This window comes from Vulpes lagopus, chromosome 5, assembly GCF_018345385.1.
Source record: "Vulpes lagopus strain Blue_001 chromosome 5, ASM1834538v1, whole genome shotgun sequence".
NCBI classification, from domain to species: Eukaryota; Metazoa; Chordata; class Mammalia; order Carnivora; family Canidae; genus Vulpes; species Vulpes lagopus.
Window position 1 is genome coordinate 68,075,475 of NC_054828.1, and position 23,954 is coordinate 68,099,428.

The 23,954-nt window shown below is 42.7% G+C and overlaps 1 protein-coding gene across 21 annotated transcripts in view; it reads left to right on the forward strand.

Annotated features, from left to right (window-relative positions):
* Positions 1-2,668: 2,668 nt before the first annotated feature.
* The window catches only part of R3HDM2 (R3H domain containing 2), a 161,730-nt gene continuing 140,444 nt past the window's right edge, over positions 2,669-23,954 (forward strand). For 19 of the 21 annotated variants that reach the window (XM_041756343.1, XM_041756354.1, XM_041756349.1 and 16 more), the window contains exon 1: positions 2,675-2,795. The gene's annotated coding sequence lies outside the window, so the exon portion shown is untranslated. Of the gene's footprint in view, positions 2,796-23,954 lie in introns of all 21 variants that reach the window. The other 2 variants (XM_041756344.1, XM_041756345.1) reach the window with 2 other exon arrangements.

Sequence of the window (23,954 nt, forward strand, 5' to 3'; positions counted from 1 at the left end):
GGGACGTGTTCCAGCCAGGTCTTCTGTAGCTTTAGGGGGAAGTCTGAAGGTGGGAAAGCTAGATTTGCTTACCCTTTGAGGATTCTTCTATTTAGGAAAAGAAATTTTGACATTTCTCCGAATCCCTGGTCCTCCAAAGGTGCTGACCAGTGTTTCTGCCACCACAGGGTTTTACTGGGCAGGAATGGTGGGTGGAATTAGGAGGATAGGTGTTTAAACCAGATGATGTCGGTCAAAATTCTGTCTCTTCCTTTTATTAGCTGTGTGACTCTGGGCAAGTTACTTGACCTCTCTTGCTTTCATTTCTTCATTGGAGAAATGGGAAAAATGATCACCCTGGATTCCAAAATCCAAAAAAACCTCATAATCTATTTTTTTTTTTTTTGTAACTCATATGGTGACCCGAACAGAGGGAGGGTTATCTATGATCATTTTAAAAATTGTACTGAAGGGTGTCCCTGGGTGGCTCAGCGGTTTAGAGCCTGCCTTCAGCCCGGGGTGTGATCCTGGGGACCTGGGATCGAGTCCCACGTCGGGCTCCCTGCATGGACCCTGCTTCTTCCTCTGCGTCTCTGCCTCTCTCTTTCTCTGTGTCTCTTGTGAATAAATAGATAAAATCTTAAAAAAAATTGTACTGAAACTATTTGTACATTTTTACTCCAGAAATATCAGTTATTTGATTATGGGATACCCCTGGGGGTATTCTATAATACACAGTATATGTATCATTTTACCTTCCTAAAACCTGAAATTTTCTGATTTCTGAAACATGTCTGACTCTATGGACTCTGAATAGGGAATTGTAGATCTGTAATACCTCAGAGTTTTGAGGTTTAAATAATTTTGTAAAGCAAAAATACAGTGGCTGACACACAGCAAGTGCTTAACAAAAGTTTTATTATTTCTGCTATGCAGGTTTTTTTGTGGGCCCGAGTACCTGCACCTCTAGATGTGCTGAAGAAATTCTGCCAATATCCGCCGTTCTGAGCTCTTCTTTCTTAGATGCCATGCCCCCAATCTTGGTCTGCAGTGCACTTGGCCAGTCTGTTGCTTTCCTTGTATTCCCAGCATCACACACAGGGCCTGATCTATCAGTGTTTATTTTATATTTTTATTTTTTTAAAAGATTTTATTTACTTATTCATGAGAGACACAGACACACACACACACAGGCAGAAGCAGGCTCCCTGCAGGGACCCCTGCATGGGACTCGATCCCAGGTCATGCCCTGGGCTGAAGGCGGCGATAAACCTCTGAGCCACCCAGGTGTCCCCATGATCTATCAGTGTCTAAAGGTGTGGGAATACCCTCCTCTGTGTTATGGAGAGTTAGTTGACATCCATCACTGTGTATGTTTAAGGCACGCAGCACTAACCTCTCCCGGGCTCACTCAATCTCCCTTACCTCTGGGAACGAATTGCTCCTCCTGGTTCCCGCAGCACATTGAACATGTCCCTATTTATAGCACTTACATTGTACTGTAATTATTTTTTGCCTACTGCAGTTCTTGTGACATAGTAAATATGTAATAGTCAAATTCTATCAATGCAAGACTACAGTGCTTCTTTGAGGGAGTTGGTCAGTCAATGACCCACATACATCTAATCGATAACTAAATTGATTCTGCCTCCAACGGGCCCAATGGGGGAGGCTGCAGACTCGAATGACTGGCAAGGGAAAGAACCACATCTTGGAATGGGGTGTAAGTGAGTTTAATAGGATAGACTTAAACCTGCTTTATTTATTTATGCATTTATGTATATATTTTAAAAGATTTTATTTATTCATGAGACACGAGGTGGGGGGAGGCAGGGACACAGGCAGAGGGAGAAGCAGGCTCCCCGCAGGGTAGCCCCAGCGGGGCTCCATCCGGGACCGGGGTCATAGGGTCACGGGGTCACGACCTGGGCCAAAGGCGGACGCTCACCCGCCGAGCCCGCCGAGCCCCGGGCCGCCCCTACACCTGCGTTAGAGAGAACTCAATTTTTTACATTTGGAAAACACGGGCGTCCGCCTCGCCCCGACCCTTGCCCGTTTATCCCACAAGCGTTTATCGCGGGGTTGCTGCCCTACGCGGGAGGCTGTTCTTTTTTTTTTTTTTTTTTTTGCGGGAGGCTGTTCTGAACGCGCTCGCGCTCGGTGAATCTCGGCCTCGTCCCGGAGTCAGGAGCACGTTCGGAGCTGCGGCGACGCCGAAGGTCCTGAGGGACTCACCGCGGGCTGAGGACGCCGCGGCCCGCCTGACACACAGCGCGGGCGAGCGACGGAGCAGGCGCGCGGGGCGCAGAGAGGCGGCGGCGGCGGGGGGCGGCGGCCTGGCGGGGCGCGGGGGCCTGGCGGGGCGGCGGCGGCGGCGGCGGGCGCGGGGGCCTGGCGGGGCGGCGGCGGCGGCGGCGGCGGCCGCGGGGGAGCGGCCCCCAGGCGGCGGGGCGCGCGGGGCGCAGGGCGCGCTGACGACGACGCCGGACGTGCTGACGTAGCGCGCAGGCCGCAGCGGGGGGCGGACTCCGGGCCTTTCTTCCCCTTCTGGTTCCCCCTCCCCCTTTTCTCCCTTTCCGGGTCTGGTTCCCCCTCTTCTCCCCTCTCCCCCTTCCTTTCCTTCCCAAGCCCCTTCCCCCCCCCGCCCCGGTCCCCCCTGCTCCCCCGCCCTGGGCCCCGGGGAAACCCCCGCCGAGAAGAGCCCGCCCCCAGGAGCGCGCCGCCGCCGGCCGTCGGGGCCGAGCCGCAGCCGAGCGGCCGTGGGCCCGGGCGGCGGGCGGAGACGCGGGCGCCCTCCCCGCGGCGGCCCGCGCGAGGTGAGGCCACCTCCGGGCCGGGAGGGCGGGCGGCGCGGGCGGCCCGTGGGGAGGGGGCGTGGCGGCGGCGGCCTGGGTGCCGCCGGGGGCGGGGGTCGGGGCCGGAACCCCGTGCGGGGCGGCCGAGGCGCCGCGAGTGTGCGCGGGGAGCGCAGGCGAGGAGCCGGGCCGGGGGCGCGGGCGCGGGCGGGCGGGCGCCACCTGTGGCCCCTGCCCGGCCGGGAACTGTTGCGCCCTGCGGCGTGGGGCAGGCCCGCTCCAAGTGTTTCTTGGGTCTCCGTGTTCCTTTGAGCCTTGGAAAGGTGTGTGTGTGTGTGTGTGTGTGTGTGTGTGTGTGTCGGGGAGGGGGGCTGGAGCCTCCCGATGCTCGGCGGATGCCTGAGTTACTGGAGGACGCGGATCCGAGCCGGAGCGTCCAGGACGAGGTTTCCGGAGCCTAAAAGTCGGGCCTGCATCAGGCTCCTCACTCACTCTTGAGCCTCTTAAAACTCTTGGTAACTCCGCAGAATAACTATCCACTCAATGGATTGTTCTGGGATAATGAGGAGACGTGTTTTCCAGGTTTATTGAGAAGTCATTGACATGTATTACCGTGTGTATTTAAGGCACGCAGCTTGATGGCTGGATTTACACATATTGTGAAATGATTATCAAAATAGGCTCAGCTAGCCTCCGTCCTCTTGTATGGATACAATCAAAAGAAAGAAGGAAAAAGAAAATAAATTTTCCCCTTGTGATGAGAATTCTTAGGATTTACTAACAACTTTCCTAAAAATCTCATAGCAGTGGCCACCATAGTCACGTTATAGGTCACGTTCCCTACTCCTTATTTTATAACAGAAAATTCGTGCCTCTTGACCCCCTTCCTGCAATGCCCCTTTACCTTACGCTCTGCCTCTCTTAACCACAAGTCGGATCTCCTTCTGCAGCTTGGTTGGTTTTTTTAGATTCCACATAGAAGTGAGATCTACACTGTCTTTCTCTGATTCACATGCCTTTGAGGTCTATCCATGTTGTCTCAAATGGTATAATTTCCTCTTTTTTTTATGGCTGACTAATATTTCATTACACACCCCCCCCCCCCACAACTTCATCCATCCATCCATCCATGGACATTTAGGTTGTTTCCCTGTTTTTGCCAGTGTTAATAATGCTGCCATGAACACGGGGGTGCAGATACCTCTCAGAGTCAGTGTTTTTGTTGGTGTGGGAAAGTTTAAATTCAGATCCCAGTTGGATGAATATTCTTGTGTACATTTTTTTTCAGATAGATTTAACGGAAATAGAGCCTGAGTTCTGTCTGATTTTGGTGGGCAACATGGAGACTTGGGAAGAAGGAGGTGACAGGTTTTACTTCAGGAATATCACACATTCCTAGCATTTTATTGTATTTTTAGATAGATTGGCACTTGAGTTAGTTGTTAGTGGCTCCTCTTTCTCAGGCATTTTTCCCCCTTTCTCCGTGTTTTCTTTTTTTCCCTTTGTGAAGCCTTTAGACAAAAATGATTTATTTTATTTTTAAAAATTTTATTTGGGAGAGAGAGAGTGAGAGAATGAGCAGGGAGAGCAGGAGAGGGAGAAGTAGGCTCCGCTTTGAGCAGGGAGCCCAATGCAGGGTTTGATCCTAGGACACTGGGATCATGACCTGAGCTGAAGGCAGAGGCTTGACAGACTGAGCCATCCAGGCGCCCCAAGACAAAAATGATTTAAATAGGGGTGCAGAGTGGTAGGTTAGATTAATTCAGTTAACTTTTTAGTTATATGTTTCTTCCCCCATTGCTGTTCTCCATAAGGTTGAGGGGACAGAGAGTCTGGAATATCTGATGAACTGTCAGCGAAAGTTAAATTTAATTTGAGAGTTGCAGTTCTAGCTGTCTTTGTGTCCACAGTAAGATCTATTGTAGACCTCCTCTATCTATCTATCTATTTATCTATCTATCTATCTATCTATCTATCTAAAGATTTTATTTATTTATTCATGAGAGACAGGCAGAGGGAGAAGCAGGCTCCACGCAGGGAGCCCAATGTGGGAATTGATCCCGGGACTCCAAGGGTCACACCCTGGGCCCAAGGCAGGTGCCAAACCACTGAGTCACCCAGGCGTCCCAAGACCTCCACAATTTAAAACAATTTTAAAAATTTGCGTATGTAAAAATAAGGTGCCTGATATTTTTTTAAAGGAAAAGAGTCTGAAGGGGAATAGTTGCCTTGCTTTTTCAGAATAAAAACCACAGACTTTACAATTGCCTTTAAAGCCCTAGATCTGTAACACCCTTTCCTTCCCAAGATACTCCTCTGGTCTCCTGGCCCTACCTTGAGTAACCTGGGCTCACTTCTGCCTCAGGGGCTATGTGCTTACTCCCCAGATCTTCCTGGATCACTTTTTCACTATAAAGCTGCATAGCTTTGTCCCCTCATCTCTTTCAGTTCTTTATTTAAATGGCACTCAAACAGTGACATTTCCTTGGTCATCTCAATTGCACCCCCCACCCCCCATTTTACATAATTCCCTATCCTACTTCTCTGCTTTATTTTTCTCTCTACCCCTTAGCAAGGGATAGCGCACTTGGGTGTGGTGTCCCCCACTAGAAAGTGAGTTTAATGGGAGTGAATAGTCTTGTTTTGTTAATTGATGTTCTCAGCCCTTAGAATAGAACTTGACGATGTGCACTGGGTGCTCAATAGTTTTCTCTTTTCCTTGTCATGATTTTTTTGATCATGGTTGGTTGTTCTTGGAGGAGTGGAATGTGCGTTGGGTGCTCAATGGTTTTCTCCTTTCCTTGTGATTTTTTGATCATGGTTGGTTGTTCTTGGAGAGGTGGAATGAATTTTCACTAGGATTTTGTGAGGTACTCATTGGAAAAATTTGAGATTATTTTTCTGTCATTTCTTGCCACATTTCTTTTTAAATTTTATTTATTCATTCATGAGAGAGAGAGAGAGAGAGAGAGAGAGGCAGAGACACAGGCAGAGGGAGAAGCGGGCTCCATGCAGGGAACCTGACCAGGACTCGATCCGGGGTCTCCAGGATCACGCCCTGGGCTGAAAGCGGCGCTAAACCGCTGAGCCACCTGGGCTGCCCACCACATTTCTCTTTTTGACAGAAGTCTTGTGCTTTTAGGTCTTTGAATGAAAGCACTTCGAAGGCAGAGAGGATGGAGTATAGGGGATCTTTGGTGTTGGTGGTCCTAGAGGAAGATTGTTTTAAGATCTTATGTGACTAGAATTTTTACCTCTCGCTTCAGTCTCTTCCCTTGATGTTTGTTCACTCTTTTTTTTTTTTTAATAAATTAATTTTTTATTGGTGTTCAATTTACCAACATACAGAATAACACCCAGTGCTCATCCCGTCAAGTGTTGTTTGTTCACTCTGATGAGACAACTCTCACCATCCTTACCTCTTTGGCCCCAGAGCACTGAATCAGGCTGGTTCCCCTTTGAATTTTTCAGTAGACCAAAGATGGTGGTTGATATTTACAGTGTGGGCTGTATGGGTTATATTTCCCCCCCATTCATGTGGAGCAAGTTGAGCTAAAAAACTTAATAGCTTTTTTCTTTTTTCTTTTTAAGATATTATTTATTTATTCACAAGAGACACACACACACAGAGAGAGAGAGAGGCAGAGACACAGGCAGAGGGAGAAGCAGGCTCCATGCAGGGAGCCCGATGTGGGGTCTGGGGACTCTAGGATTATGCCCTGGGCTGAAGGCGGCGCTAAACTGCTGAGCCACCTGGGCTGCCCAAGAATAGCTTTTTCTAACAGTGATGGAGTGGTTCGTTCTGGGGAGCATCTGATCCTTTTTTTCACAAATCCATTTGGTGGGGGGCATTTTTAGCAACTAAATTCTCTATGAAGTCTGAGGAGAAAAGGAGCAGGCCTCCTGAATTCTGTGGCTTATCCCTTATTTATTTTTTTCCTTTCTCATTTCTTGATTGGCACATTTGTTACCTTCGTTGACTGTCTGGCTAGAATGGCCTACATGAGATTTCTCTTTGTGGTAGTCCTGGCCACTGTTCTCCAGCTTAGGAAGGCAAAGGGGGGTGAGATGGGGGTTTTAACACTTTGTGAGAATGCTGGTGGCAAAGCCTAAAGTTTTTGCTTAAACCTTTGCCAGGACAGTGGAAGCTGCCAGGCCTATTTTGAGAATGGTTTGTGGGAGGGTGGAAAAGTTGAGGGTCTTATATCTGTTGGACTGGATGTGGTTCTGATATTAGTGTAAAGAAGTAGCAGCATCAGAAATATATTAGTAGTTCTTATGTGAATAATTTCTGACATAATATGGGCAGATTAATAAATACTTCTATTATGCTTCTGTTGTCCCCTTTTTTAAATCCTTTCACAACGTTTCTAGGAAGTCTTTCTCATGCTACAGAGATTCTTAAACATCTCTATGTCACAGTCTCACCTCTGGGAGATAACACTGAGTTCTGACAATATTGTAGTTTAGGTAATGGTTTTGAATGATGCAGTGCTTATTCCTGTGCCAGATCTCTTTGGGAACTCAAGGAAAGCTTTCAGGAAAAAGCATATTTTGAGGAAGGGATAAAAAGCGTTGCAATTTGGTTGCATGGTCCCAGGAGGTGCAGAGGAGAGAATTTTGTGAAACTGTGTGTATGGTTTTTTGTTTTGTTTTGTTTTTTTAAGGTTTTTCTATGCCTCCTTGTAAGACTGGATAAGGGACTCTGAGTGTCCTTGTGTGGAATGTGCTGCCAGTTTACAAGTAGGAAAAATAACTGGACTCATGGCTTGAATGTGTATGCACGAATACAGTTGGTGGGTCTAATTTTAGAGACCTTCTTCATACACAGTGGCCTCAGTATTTTCCTCCAGCTGTATCCTTCTTACTCTCTGTGTAGAAAACATTTCTACTTCATACCTTTAACATTTCACTTAATACCTTTCAGTGGTTGGTTAACTTTTGCCTTACCATGGTTGCTAATTTAGCAGTGTAGCACACGTTCCATCTTTCCAATGAAGTTACTCTCTCCATTCCTTCCTAACTTTGGGTTTATTTCTGAAAATAGAGATGGAAAGATTTTTTAACTTTGATCTGTTTTAACTCCTTTTTGAATTCCCTTAGATTTCCTTAGCACGTATCTGTTTTCTCACACTTAATCAAAAATTGATGTTGAAAGCTCTTTTGTTTTTTTTTTTTTTTGTTTTGTTTTGTTTTTTTTTTTAATTTTTATTTATTTATTATAGTCACAGAGAGAGAGAGAGAGAGGCAGAGACACAGGCAGAGGGAGAAGCAGGCTCCATGCACCGGGAGCCCGATGTGGGATTCGATCCCGGGTCTCCAGGATCGCGCCCCGGGCCAAAGGCAGGCGCCAAACCGCTGCGCCACCCAGGGATCCCGATGTTGAAAGCTCTTAATTAAAATAGTCTCTGGTGGTTTCGTCATTTCCACTTGGGAGGTATGATAGGCAAGATCCTGGGATGCTTCCTAAATTCAGGTGTTCTTTCTGCTTTTCTGCAGGGTCTCTTGTGAGTTGTTCAGTTGTTTGAGCCCATACTGGGAAAGCTCTTACAGCTTTCTCATTTTTTTTTTTTTTAAATTTTTTTTATTTATTTATGATAGGAACACAGTGAGAGAGAGAGGCAGAGACACAGGCAGAGGGAGAAGCAGGCTCCATGCACCGGGAGCCTGACGTGGGATTCGATCCCGGATCTCCAGGATCGCGCCCTGGGCCAAAGGCAGGCGCCAAACCGCTGCGCCACCCAGGGATCCCAGCTTTCTCATTTTGACACTAAGTTTCCTAGAGTGTTTTCCTGTGCTTTAAAAAAAAAAAAAAAAAAAAAAAGAACTTGTAAAAAAAAAAAAAAAGAACTTGGATGGCTTAGTGGTTGAGCGGCTGCCTTTGGTTCAGATCATGATCCTGGACTGGGGTCCTGGGATCAAGTCCCACATCGGGTTTCCTGCAGGGAGCCCACTTCTCCCTCTGCCTATGTGTCTTTCTGTGTCTCTCTCATGAATAAATAAAATCTTTAAAAAAAATAAGAAAAAGAACTTATCAAATTGGGAACTCCAGCTAGAGATGAGGGAAAAGGTACAAAAGCTAGAGATGAGGGAAAAGGTGCAAAAGTTAGTCATGTCTCCCAATAGTCAAAGCACTTCTGGTGTTTTTAAAGAGCTCATTTTATTCTATTCCTCAGTTTGTTAACCACAAAAGCATCAAAAGTCTTTCATTCCTTTTAATTGCTTGCTTATTTGTCACACTCTGACTTTTCTAAATTGTCAAAGACTTTGATTTTTCCTGGGAAACTATTTGCAGTCATTTTTGGGGTATTTTCTTGGGGAGAAAAATGAAACTTGTTAAGTGTTCCTGTAAGGTCTCTTCTTGAGACCAGTGTTGTGATTCTTCCATTTTCCTGTAGGTGTTAATAGTATGTTTTACAGCCCCCCCCCCCCATTGAATATCTCAAAATCTTTGCAAGTAAGTGAAAGCTATATAATTTGGTATACAATTACCCAGAGGTTCAGAAAGAAATCAGCTTAAGTCCTTATCCTGTAGAGCTAGAAGTGTAAAAGTAAGTGAAGCATTAGCAGGTTTTAAAAGAACTCAGTTTATTTCTAGTTGGTGTTTGTTAATTGTGAGTCTGTAGTAGGAGAAAAAAAAGCTGGTCAAAAAAAAAAAGCTGGTCAAGTTTTGGTCAACTTCTGTCTAGATCTTTTGGAGATAATTTAGCTCTCAGTTTTTGTTTTTTTTAATTTAAAGATTTTATTTATTTATTCATGAGAGACACACAGAGAGAGAGAGAGAGAGAGGCAGAGACACAGGCAGAAGCAGGCTCCATGCAGGGAGCCTGCCGCAGGACTCGATCCCAGGTCTCCGAGATTAGGCCCTGGGCTGAAGGCGGCACTAAGCCGCTGAGCCACCTGGGCTGCCCTAGCTCTCAGTCTTTTTAAAATTATTATTATTATTTTTAAAGATTTTATTTATTTATTCATGAGAGACACACACAGAGAGAGAGGCAGAGACACAGACAGAGGGAGAAGCAGGCTCCATGCAGGGAGCCCAACGCGGCACTTGATCCTGGGACTCCAGGATCATGCCCTGGGCCGAAGGCAGGCGCCAAACCACTGAGCCACCCAGGGATCCCCTTAAAATTACTTTTTAAAAGATTTTATTTATTTATTTGAGAGAGAGAGTATGCTCGTGAGAGCATCCACAAGAGCTGGGGTGGGTGGCACCTGGGTGGCGCAGTGGTTGAGCGTCTGCCTTTGGCTCATGTGATCCCAGGATCCTGGGATCAAGTCCTGCATTGGGCTTCCCAGAGGGAGCCTGCTTCTCTCTCTGCCTATGTCTGCCTTTCTCTGTGTCTCTCATGAATAAAAAATCTTAAACTGGGGTGAGGAGAGGGAGAAGCAGGTTCTCCACTGTGCCGGGAGAGCCATCAGAATCAATGGGAAGAACATGATAGACCTTGGTAAGTCTCACGGACCTCTATTCATCCTTTTCTTCAGTTTTTCTGCAGTATTTGTCACTGTCGACCTCTTGGGATGTTTCATTGACACTAATTTCTTTTCCACTTGGATTCCTGGCTTTCTCTCTCCCTCTCATCTCCTAGTGTGTGTTTTCCTTAAGTTTTCTGTTGAATTCTGCTTCTCTACTTCTAGTTCTTAGACCTTAATTGCGTAAGCATCTCTTGGAGAATTTGTTAATAATGTGACTTACAAAAGCTGTCTTGAGGGCTGCCGGGTGGCTCAGCGGTTTATCGCCCCGCCTTCAGCCCAGGGTGTGATCCTGGGAATCGAGTCCCACATCAGGCTCCCTGCAGGGAGCCTGTTTCTCCCTCTGCCTGTGTCTCTGCCTCTCTCTCTCTCTCTCTGTGTCTCTCATGAATAAATAAATAAAATCTTAAAAAAGAAAAAAAAAAGCTGTCTTGATCTGGGCCCTGCCAGCCTCTCTGACCTAACTTGTATTACATTTTCCTGTTCTTAGCATGCTGTAGCCATCGTGTCTTTTTCTGCCCCAGGCCTTCGTGCTTAAGCTTCCTTCTGCCTGAAATGTCATTCTCCCAGATCTTCCCTTGCTTTACATCTTATTTTTCAGGTCAGCTCAAAGGCTTCCTTTGTGTGCCTTCCCTGACCACCTATCCAAAATAATTAACCTCCTCTTTGTGCTTTATCTCAGTCTTCTGTTTCATTATCTCCACAGCACTTAACCACTATCTTATCTTGTTTTCTTGTCTGTAGTCTGGTTCACACCTAGAACTTAAACTCTATGAGAACAAGGACCTTATTTATTTTACAACTACTATGTTCCTAAGGGCTACCGTAGTCACTCAGTACACATTTGTTGAATGAATGAATGAATGAATGAATGAAATGTGGATTCTTAGATCTTCTCTCCAGAGACTTTGGTTTAGTAGGTTTGGGATGGAGCCTAGGAGTTTGTACTTTAACAAACCTTCCAAGTATTTCTGATGTTTCTGGTCAGTTGTCTTGGATGACATTAGTCAGGCTCATATACCCCAGTGACTTCACTTAGCATCTATAGATGCTAAGTGTCTGTCTCCAGTTCAGATCTCTCGCCTGAGCTCTAGGCTCATTTCTTCAGTGGTTTCTTCAACATCTCCATTTCATTGCCATCTAGCATCCCAGATTCAGCATGATTAAAGCAAACATAATCTTCCCGTGGAAATTTTTTTCTTCTGAGTTCTTTTTTCCTGTTAATGATACCACCTAGGTGCACAAGCCAAGAAACCTCAATGTTATATTTGACTCCTTACTTTTTAACACTCAATAATTATAAGTTATGTAGACTCTTAACCCCTCAGTCTGTCTTGAATCTTTCTATTTCTTTCCATCAGCATTGCTACTTTCTTAGTTCCGGAGGCCATCCTCTCTCATCTGGATAACTGTGATGGGCTTTAACTGGCTTTCCTGTTCTAATCTTGCTCCTTCTACTAATCTTTTATTTAATTCTGTACCCTTCAGCCATAAGAAGACTAAAATCTATTATTTTCTGCTGCTTATAACCTTTTAATATCTTTTTTTTTGCTCCAAGTACAAAGGTTGTGTTTTGTTTTGTTTTAACCTGGGTGTTTTAACCTCGTCTGCCTTATATTTTGCTGTCTTTGCTTTCAGGCTTACGCATCAGCTACAGATGAATTACTTGTTCTTTCACCCTTCCTGTTCTCTGAGCTTGCTACCTTGGATAAACCATTGTTTTCCCTGAATGCTTCTCTTCCAAACAACAAAAACAGAAACCTTCACTGGTTTGGGTATCATGTCCTGGAACCCTTTCAAGGCATCCTAAACCTCATTTTGTCTGCCTCTTTTGAACCAGTTTCCACAAAGCTAGGTTCCCCTTTGTCTTTACCATATTTCTCTCTTTATATTCCATTCTGAGTTTCTGCTCACACTGAAGTTATATTTGCTAGGATCGTGATCTCTTCTGTGCCAAAAGAGCTCTCTAGAACATGTGATTTTTGTTTTATTCCTCTACTAACTGTAAGGAAGAGAAGGAAAGAAAGAAACTAGATGATTTGAGGTATATGTTCTAGATTGTGATTTTGCCAGTTGTTTTTCCTCTTCTAGCTAATGCCACCCTGAAGAGAGATCATTGAGTCTTGATTTGGTCCAGAGCTATACTAAGGCCAGTAACTAAAACCCTGAACTAAGCTTTTGCCGTTCTTGCTTGTACCATCAAAGTTTTTACCTTTCCCATTATTATAGTATCTTCAACTTTATGCCCCTTTCCAGTCTTCTTATTTTCCCTTCAGAGTTGCTTGGTTTAAAATTTTATTCTTTGTGTTTTACTCTCCATCCTGTCAGTATTTTTGATTATGAAGTCAAAGTACGGTTTTATACTTGCTGTATTTTCCCTTTATGGTAATGCAGAAATACTTTTTCTTTCTTTTTGAATGAATGTGATGGCTGAAAAATTACCTAGTTGACTAGCAAGATAGGACTATCAAAAGAATACAAATCTGTTTGGTTTCTGTCTAGGCTTTATGAGAAGTAAAATCAGAGCCACTGCTTAAAACTGCTCCCATGCACTGGGAGCCCGATGTGGGACTCGATCCCAGGTCTCCAGGATTTGGAATTTTTAACCCTGTTTGAAGTTCTCTGATGCTTTTCTGAGTTTAATCTCATTAATTCCACTGAATCAGTATCTTCATATATAGAATGGAGTTGATGGTCTGCTTTCTCTTAGGGTAGAGGAAGACTTACTTTTGGAGGTATCTCTTAGGGATAGGTACAGTAATACTTTTTTTTTTTTAATACATTCTTTCTTTTTTTTTTTTTTTTAAATTATTTATTTTTGATAGTCATACAGAGAGAGAGAGAGAGGCAGAGACACAGGCAGAGGGAGAAGCAGGCTCCATGCACCGGGAGCCCGACCTGGGATTCGATCCCGGGTCTCCAGGATCGCGCCCTGGGCCAAAGGCGGGCGCCAAACCGCTGCGCCACCCAGGGATCCCCTACAGTAATACTTTTTGATACATTTATGGATTTAAAATGTGGATACTTGAGACCGAAGTTGCATTTAATAGATTCTTAAGCTAGCTTAATATTTTACTTCACCTGTACTTAGGTAATAATACAGAAGAGGGACAAAGAGATAGCTCCAGATATTAATGATGAGCACACTTTCCATGTAGCTGAGTTGTATTTATACCAGCTTGGTGGCCACAGTCAGAGAGAATGTAGCCTACCTCATAGGACCGTCTGTATTAAATGTGATCAAATTACTAGTCTCTAAATAATGTTCTCCAGTGCTGTTAAATAACACAACAGCATTGAAATTAATGTTGGCTGTGAGAAAATGGTGCTTTAGTTCTGTGTGCTCTGTTTTCTTCCTTTTTTTCTCTTTGGAATTAACATTGCTTTTACAACTGCTTTTCTGTCTCTTGGTTGGGAAATGGTAGTTGTCTTTTCAATTTAGTGGACTGGCTGGACTCAGAATGTATTCAGATCTATAATGTGTTCTAGGCCACAAGATTCTGTTTTCTCTGTTTCATCTTGTCCTTTATTGTTGACCTGTGTTTTGCTCAATGTCCACAATAAGGGCATTCTGCCAAATGAGGCCCCTGAAAAGATGATAGTTTTTTAATGAAGAATAATTACAAGGAGGTAGGGCGGGGATGGGGAGAGGAGGGGGAAAAAAAATAGAATTCTAGGAACTCACTTGCTACTGTTTCGTTTTACCAGCCCAGCTTTTTTCACTTAACACAGATTTAATCCTGTTATTTAGCTGCTGTTATTTAGCTGTTATATAGTATTAACTCAGAAATCAGAGAAACTGTGTTTATTATTAGTCTGTGTTTAAAATAAGTGTCATCTATATGTTTTCTTCTTACAGTGGTTCTCTATTAGATCTTTTAGGTTCTGGTCTTTCAGTGTGTTTATAATAGAAAGGGGGATCTTCAAGTGAGGTTTCTAGAACTGCTTCCAAAGTAATACCTAACATCAAGAAAATTTATGAAGAGACTAACTTACTCATTCAGATGTTATTAAGTGCCTATTTGTTTTTTTTTTTTTTTTAAAGATTTTATTTATTCATTCATTCATGAAAGACACAGAGAGAGAGAGGCAGAGACATAGGCAGAGGGAGAAGCAGGCTCCATGCACCGGGAGCTCGACGTGGGATTCGATCCCGGGTCTCCAGGATCGCGCCCTGGGCCAAAGGCAGGCGCCAAACCGCTGCGCCACCCAGGGATCCCAAGTGCCTATTTGTTAGATATTGTGTTATATACAAAAAAAAAAAAAAAAAAAACTAAAAAAAAAAAGTGACATTGTTCCTATCCTGTTTTATTATAGATTACAGAAAAATTTAGTTAACCCTTGAACAACATAGGGGTTAGGGGCCCAGCCCCCTATACAGTAAAAAAGCCAGGTTATTTATTTATTTTTAAATTATTATTTTTAATAATTTTTTATTTTTAAAAAATGTTTATTTTTTTAAGATTTATTTATCCATTCAGAGAGAGAGAGACAGAGACAGAGAGACACAGGCAGAGGGAGAAGCAAGCTCCATGAAGGGAGCCCGACATGGGACTCGATCCCAGGTTGCCAGGATCACACCCCGGACTGCAGGTGGCACTAAACCGCTGCGCCACCGGTGCTGCCCAATATTTTTTTTAAAAGACTTTATTTATTCATGAGAGATAGAGAGAGACAGAGGCAGAGGGAGATGCAGGCTCCCTGCAAAGAGCTCGATGTGAGACTTGACCCTGGGACTCTGGGATCATGACCTGAGCCGAAGGCAGACTCCCAACTGCTGAGCTACCCAGTGTCCCTATTTTTAAATTATTTTAAAAAAGATTTTATTTAAGAGAAAAAAATGAGGGGGGGGGGCGGCAGAGGGAGAAGCAGGCACCCCACTGAGCAGGGAGCCGGATGTGGTCTTGGTCCCAGGGCTTTGGGATCATGAACTGAGCTGAAGGCAGATGCTTAACTAACTGAGCTACCCAGGCACCCCTTGAAGGACTTTTTTTTTTTTTTTAATTTTTTAATTTATTTATGATAGTCACAGAGAGAGAGAGAGGCAGAGACACAGGCAGAGGGAGAAGCAGGCTCCATGCACTGGGGGCCCGATGTGGGACTCGATCCCAGGCCTCCAGGATGGCGCCCTGGGTCAAAGGCAGGCGCTAAACCGCTGCGCCACCCAGGGATCCCTTGAAGGACTTATTTTTTTAAAAGGTCACTTGTGACAATTTGGGAACTGGATTGGAAAGTAGACTGGGATGAGGAAGTCCAGTTTAAGGCCAGTCAAAATAATCCAGATAAGACATAGACTCTGAAGTGGTACTGCAAGTGCACAGGGATGAACAGATTCAAGAGATGTTTAGGGAGCAGAATCAGTTAGACTTGGAGGTGTGTGTGCATGTATGTATGTGCACATGCATGAAAGAGAATGAATAGTGATGAGAGGGATGAACTCTTGGATGGCTCTAGTTTTCTGTGTTCCATACCAGGGTGGATGGTGACATTTATGAGTTAGGGAATACGGAAATTGTGTGTTTGGAAATAAAGGTGAGGTGTTTGGTTTTGGACTGATTAAATTTGAGGTTGGAGTTGGAGAGAGAATTTGGAGTTGGGAGAGACATCTGTGAGTCAACAGTATATATGCTGTAGTTGAAGTGATGAGTTGGGTCATTTAAAGATCATTTTGAAACTGAAAAGTTGAAGGCTGAGGAGAGAGCCTTGGAGAACACTGACAGTTAAAGGTGTGACGAGTGGCAGTGGAGTCTTGGAAGAAAATTGAGGAGGTCAGGAAGGTAAATGGAAAACCAATAAAATATGTGTGATAGGACCTAGAAAACAGTTTGGAGGTGGAGGGAGGGAATCATGTCAAGTAGGATAGAAAGATGGTAAGGACAGAAAAGAATCTACTGGATTTGGCACTCAGGTCATTGGTGGCGTCAGTGAAAGGTCACTGGAGTAATGAGAGCAGAGGCCAAATTGCATTGGATTGGGGAAGGAGATGGGAAAATAAAGGCAAATAAGCCCTGTTTTTCAAGATGATTATAAAGAGTTGGAGAGAGGATAGCAGTGAGGGATTGTGGGGTTCAAGGAAGAGTTTTTTTTTTTTTTGGTTTGTTTGTTTGTTTGTTTGTTTTTAATTATTTATTCAGGGACTTCTGAGTGGCTCAGCAGTAGAGCCAAAGGCAGATGCTCAGTGGCTGAGCCACCCAGGCATCCCTCAAGGAAGAGTTTTTTAAAATAAGAGACTTGAGCATATTTATATGTTTGGGGAATGAGCAAGATGATAGAGAGTGGTGATAATGGAGCCTGTAGAGAAGATGAAATGCGGAACAAAGGTAGAATTGTTACCTCCTTTGTTAAGATAGAAAAAGGTCAAGAAAAGGATGGGGACAAATTTTTGGTATCTGAATGAAGGAATTTGAAGGCCATAGGGCCTTAGTATTCCTTGTGATACAGGAGATTTATGCTTTTGTGTTAGGGACCTGATGTGTTAAAGAGGGTTGTTAAAATAGAGATCTTAGGTAAAAAATAGGGGCCTTGAGGAGAGAGCCAAATTTGAAGAGCTGTTGAGAGAATGGGAAGGATAGCTGACTAGGGGTCTTGTATGATTAGGCAAGCAAAGGGGAGGTGGTGTGAGGATGGGAAGGCATTTCAAGTAGTTAGAATAGCCTGAGGATAGAGCTTGGAATATTAAAGAATATGGTATGTATGGAGATACAGCACTATTTTAAATAGCTGGAGGAGGATGTATAGAGAGCCTGATTTTGGTAGACTTTAAGAGCTACATTAAGAAATTTGGAATATTTTGAGGCAAAGAGAAACCTCTAACGATTTTTTTTTTAAGGATTTATTTATTCACTTGAGAGAGATATAGATAGGGAGAACATGTGAGCTGGGGGAGGGGCAGAAGGAGAGAATCTTCAAACAGACTCCCCACTGAGCACAGAGCCTGACATGGGGCCATTAGATCATGACTTGAGCTGAAGCCAAGAGTCAGATGCTCAACTCACTGAGCCACCCAGGTGTCCTAGAAGATTTTAATCATAGAAATGTAATGTTTGTTTTACAAAAGTGACTCTGGTAGCAATTTAGGGAAATGTTTACAGGGGATGTAGAGTAGAGGGGGAGACCCTGGTTAGGAAGCTGGTGTAGTAGTCTGTGCAGAAGATGTTGAAATCCAGATAGACCAGGGTATGCTGGGTAAGAAAACTGCCTCCCCCCCCCCCCCCCCCATAGCTTGAAACAACAGTGTATTTCTCATTTGCATTACATGTCCATCAAGGGTAGGTCAGAGGCTTTTAGTTATTCAGGGATAGAGGCTGATAGAGAAGTTACCATTAGGAACATAGTCTTTTGCTCTGTGGGAGGCAAAAAAGCTCTAGAGGTCTTGTCTCATTAACTAAATATAAATTCTTTGCCCAGAAAGGAAACAGAGAAGAGGGGGTAGGAACTGAAAAGCTCAGATGGATCAAGGAGATGGTGCTAGAATTTGGAAGTTGGTTAAATGTGGGAGGAGAGGGAAGGAATTGTGAGTAAATGACTTTCAGTTTCTGTCTTGGGTGACTGAGTGGTATTGTTAATTGAAATAAGAGAGGGTCAGGTTTTGGGAGCACCTAAATATATATAAGGCAAGTATTAATAAACTTAAAGGGAGAAATCGGGGACTTTACTTACTCCACTTTAATCAAGGGATAGAACATCCAAACAGAAAATCAATAAGGAAACATTCCCTTAAGGACATGTTAGACCAGATGGACTTAACAGATATACACAGGACATTCCATCCAAAGTCAACAGAAGAAATATTCTTCTCAAGTGTTCACAGAATATTCTTCAGGATAGATAATATGTTAAGCCACAGTTTTCATAAATTTAAGGAGATTGATATTAAGAACCTTTCCCATGGGCACTTGGGTGGCTCAGTGGTTGAACCTTTAGGTTGTGATCCTGGGGTCCTGGGATGGAGTCCTGCATCAGGCTCTCTGCCAGGAGTCTACTTCTTCCTCTGCCTATGTCTCTGCCTCTCTCTCTCTTTGTCTCTCATGAATAAATAAATAAAAATCTTAAAAAAAAAAATCTTTCCCAACCACAGTGGGAAACTAGAAATCAATTACAAGAAGAAAACTGGGAAACTTACAAATATGTAAATAAATAGATGCTATTGAACAACCATTGGGACAGAGAAGAAATCCAAAGAGAAATTAAAAAAAAAAAATACCCAGAGACAAATGAAAATGGAAATACAGTATACTAAATACTATACCTATGGGATTCAGCAAAAGCAATTTTAAGAGGGAAGTTGATAGTGATAAATGTCTACATTAAGAAACAAGAGAGATGTCAAACAGCCCAACTTTATACCTCAAGAAACTAGAAAAAGAAGAATGAATTAAGCCCAAGGTTAGAGGAAGGAAGGAAATAAGAATCAGAACAGAAATAGAGGCTAAAAAAATAATATAAAAGATCAATGAAACAGAGAACTGGTTGTTTGAAAAGGTAAACAAAATAGATAAACCTTTAGTTAGGCTTGCCAAGAAGAAAAGAGAGAAGACTTAAAATCAGAAATGAAAGAGAAGACGTTACAACTGATACCACACACACAAAAAGAAGGATCCTAAGAGATACTACAAACAATTATATTCCAACAAATTGGACAACCTAGAAGAAATGGATAAATTCCTAGAAACATACAACCTACCAAGACTGAATCATGAATAAATAGAAAATCTGAACAGACCCATTACTAGTAAAGAGACTGAACCAGTAATCAAAAACCTCCCAAGAAATAAAAATCCAGGATCAGATGGCTTCACTGGTGAATTCTGTGAAATATTTAAAGAAGAGTTTATAACAATCTTTCTCAAACTGTTCCAAAAAATCAGAGGCAGAACTCTGATACCAAAGCCAGACAAGGGAACTATAAGAAAAGATACAGGCCAGTATTCCCAATGAACACATATGCAAAAGTCTCAATAAAATAGTAAACTGAATTCAACAATACATTAAAAGGATCATATACTGTCATCAAGTGGGATTTATTCCAGGGATGCAAAGATGGTTCAGCATCTGCAAATCAGTGTGATATGCCACTTTAACAGAATGATAGCTAAAAAACAATCATCTTAATAAATGCAGAAAAAGCATTTGACAAAGTTCAGCATCCATTTATGATAAAAACTCAATAAAGTGGATATGGAAAGAATGCACCTCAACATAATGAAGGCCATATATTACAGTCCCACAGCTTATACTCAACAGTGAATAACTGAAAGCTTTCTTTGCCACTTTTTAATTTAATTTAATTAATTTATTTATTTATTTTTATTTATTTATTTATTTATGATAGTCACACAGAGAGATAGAGAGAGAGGCAGAGACACAGGCAGAGGGAGAAGCAGGCTCCATGCACCGGGAGCCCGACGTGGGATTCGATCCCAGGTCTCCAGGATCGCGCCCTGGGCCAAAGGCAGGCGCTAAACTGCTGCGCCACCCAGGGATCCCTAATTTAATTTAATTTTTAAAAATATTTTATTTTAGTGAGAGCGTGAGCGAGCAGGGGGAAGAGCAGAGAAGGAACTGAATCTGAAGCAAAGTCTATTCTGAGCACAGAATCTAGCATGGGGCTTGATCCCATGACTGCAAGATCATGACCTGAGCTGAAATCAGGAGTCAGATGCTTAACCAACTGTATCCCTTCTTTGCTACTTTTAGTCAACATAGTATTAGAAGTCCTAATTCGAGCAGTTGAACAAGAAAAAGAAAGAAACAGGGATCCCTGGGTGGCGCAGCGGTTTGGCGCCTGCCTTTGGCCCAGGGCGCGATCCTGGAGAGCCAGGATCGAATCCCACATCAGGCTCCTGGTGCATGGAGCCTGCTTCTCCCTCTGCCTATGTGTCTGACTCTCTCTCTCTCTCTGTGACTATCATAAATAAATAAAAATAAAAATAAATAATAAAAAAATAAAGTCAAATTGCTATTAGACTTAAAAAAAAAAAAGAAAAAAAGAAACAGCATCCCTGCATGAAGCCTGCTTCTCTCTCTGCCTCTGTCTCTGTCTCTGCCTCTCTCGCTGTCTCTCATGAATAAATAAATAAAATTTTTAAAAAAGAACAAAATACCTAGGAATAAATTTAACCAAGGAGGTGAAGGACCTGTATACTGAAAACTTCTAAGACATTGATGAAACAAACTGATGATATAAGTAAGTGGAAAGATACTCTATGTTCATGGATTAGAAGACTTAATATTGTTAAAATATCCAGGCTACTCAAAGCAATCCATAGATTCAGTATAATCCCTATCCAGATTCCAATGGCATTTTTCACAGAGATAGAACAAACAATCCTAAAATTTGTATGGAACTACAAAAGACTGAATAGACAAGTCTTGAGACAGGAAGAAAACTGGAGGCCTCATACTTACTGACTTCAAACTATATTACAAAGCTTGTGGTAATCAAAATGGTATGGTAATGCATAAAAACAGATATATAGATTGATGGAACAGAATACACAGTTCCATCAGGTTTGAGCCCCACACCGGACTCTGCATTGGGCAGAGTCTGCTTGGGATTCTCTCTCCCTTTGCCCCTCAGAGCTCCCTTTTCTCCACATTCTCAACAACAGTTATTAGCTCATCTTTTTGATGATAGGCAAACCTAGGCATATATGATCAATTAATTCATGATAAAGAGGCCAAGAATAGACAATGGGGAAAGGAAAATCTCTTCAATAAATGGAGTTTGGGTAGACTGGACAACTATCTTATGTCATACATAAAAATTGAAAAATGGAATAAAGACTTGAAAACTAGACCTGAAACCATAAAGCTCTTGGAGGAAGACCTTGGCAGTAAGCTCCTTGACTTCTGTATTTGTGATGATTTTTTTTTGGATTTGACACCAAAAACAAAGGTAACAAAAGCAAGAATAAACAAGTAGAACTACATCAAACTAAAAAAAGTTTTTGCATGGGGGATGCCTGGCTGGCTCAGTTAGTAGAGCACATGACTCAATCTTGAGGTCATGAGTTTGAGCCCCATGTTGGACATAGAGATTAATAATAAATGAAAAAAATAAAAAGCTCTTGCACAACAAAGGAGATTGTCAATGAAATGAACAAATGACCTGAATGGGAGAAAAAAACTGGAAATCATATTTCCAATAAAAGGTTAATATCCTCAAATAATGAAGAATTCATACAACTCAATAGAAACGATACACTCTTATTAAAAAATGGGCAAAGGAACTGAATAGGCATTTTTTTAAAGCAGACATACAGATGCCCAGCAGGTACATGGAAAGGTGCCCAACATTGGTAATCATCAGGGGAATGCAAATCAAAATCACAGATATCACCTCAATGGCTATCATCAAAAAGATGAGCTAATAACTGTTGTTGAGGATGTGGAGAAAAGGGAGCTCTGAGGGGCAAAGGGAGAGAGAATCCCAAGCAGACTCTGCCCAATGCAGAGTCCGGTGTGGGGCTCAGTCGCATGACCTTGAGATCATGACCTGAGCTAAAATCAAGAGCTGGATGCTGGGATGCCTAGATGGCTCAGAGGTTGAGTGTCTGCCTTTGGCTCAGGGTGTGATCCTGTTCCGGGGATCGAGTCCCACATCAGGCTCCCTGCAAGGAGCCTGCTTCTCCCTCTGTCTCTGCCTCTCTTTGTGTGTCTCATGAATAAATAAATAAAAATTAAAAAGGTTGGATACCTTAACTAACTCAGCCAACCAGGTGCTCTGATTAGAGCCACTATTTTTTTTTTTTTTCAGTGCTAAACTGCTGAGCCACCCCGGCTGCCCTAGAGCCACTATCTTTAAGAGAGATCTAGGGATCCCTGGGTGGTGCAGCGGTTTAGCGCCTGCCTTTGGCCCAGGGCGCGATCCTGGAGACCCGGGATCAAATCCCACGTCGGGCTCCCAGTGCATGGAGCCTGCTTCTCCCTCTGCCTGTGTCTCTGCCTCTCTCTCTCTGTGACTATCATAAATAAAAATTAAAGAAAAAGAGATCTGCATCCCCATGTTCATTGTAGCATTTTTAACAATAGCCATGATATGGGACATGGAAACAACCTAAGTGTCTGGCTGCAGATGAACAGATAAAGAAAATGTGAAATGTATATACAGTGGAATACTATGCAGCTGTAAGTAAGGAAATCCTGCTATTTGTGACAATGTGGATGGACCTTGAAGGTATTATGCTAAGTGAAATAAGTCACAGAAAGACAAAATACTCTATGATCTCACTAATTATGTGGAATCTAAAAAAAGCAAAAAACCCTCATAGATACAGAGAATAGTTTGGTGGTTGTAGGAGTGGAAGTGGGCAAAATGGGTGAAAGTGGAGAAAAGGTATAAACTTCCAGTTATATAAAAAAAAAAGTCTTGGGGATTTCATGTACAGCTTGGTGGCTATAGTTAATGATACTGTATTATATATTTGAAAGTTATTAACAGTAGATCTTAACAGTTATCAGAAGAAAAACATTGTAAATATGTCTGGTGATGGATTTAACCAGACTTACTCTGATCATTTTGCACTATATATATATATATAGAGAGAGAGAGAGAGAAAGTCATGTTTTACACCAGTGAACTAATAACTTATAAAAAATAATAACTAATGTTATATGTCAATTATATCACTAAAAGGGGGGAGCAGGTTTGGAGTTAGAGTTGGAAGAAAGTTCACTTTTAGAAATGTGTATCAGCTAATTTTGTAAATGAATCTGGGGCTCTAAAGAGAGGCAGGGGTGTTTAGGATTTGCATCTGAAGGGAGTTCAATCAAGGATACAGTATGAGATCACCAGGGCAAACTTGTGGAGTGATGAGAGCCCCAGGAAATAGAATTTTAAGAGGCACTTCTGGCCTGATGGCTTTGGATTTTAATGTAAAGATTGACATTTTTTGGACTAAGTCAAGCCTGTGACTAGTTTTTTTTTTTTTTTTTAAGGTTTTATTTATTCATGAGAGACACACAGAGAGAGGCAGAAACATACACGGAGAAGCAGGCCCCATGCAGGGAGCCTGATGTGGGACTCGATCCCGGGACTCCGGGATCACACCCTGAGCCGAAGGCAGACGTTTAACTGCTGAGCCACCCGGGAGTCCCCTGTGACTAGTATTTTGAATAAGGAACAAATGTATACTGTAAGAAGCTGTTGCTTGAACCATTTGACAGGTGCTTCAGAGTATGTTCGAGCTGTTATTTGTGCTAATGGTGGATTTACTTTTATTGGTCTTAGATGGAGTGCATTTTAACTCTTTTATATGGATATATTTGGCAATGCCCGGAATTTTAGTAAAGTTACCGTAGGCTGTAAACTAGTTGCCAAGACACAGAAAGGCTAAAAATTGGTCCCGTTTATCCATACTTACATATGGTTAAGTGAACAAAGAATGTGATATTATGTAAATATGGTAGTAACACATTGATCCTTTAATACTGAGAAGAATAATCCCCATGGAGTAGTACTGTACTATCCCTGTTTTACAGTTGAAGTTTAGAGTGTCTTTTGTCTATTCAGACTGCTGTAACAAAATACCATGCACTAAATGGCTTACCAACAACAGAAATTTATTTTTCATAGTTCTACAGACTAGGAAGTCCGAGATCAAGGCACCATGATAGTCCATCCCATTTTGGTGAGGGCCTTCTTCCTGGTTCATAGCCTGCTGCTTCTCACTATGGCCTCACATGGTAGAATGGGATAGGGAA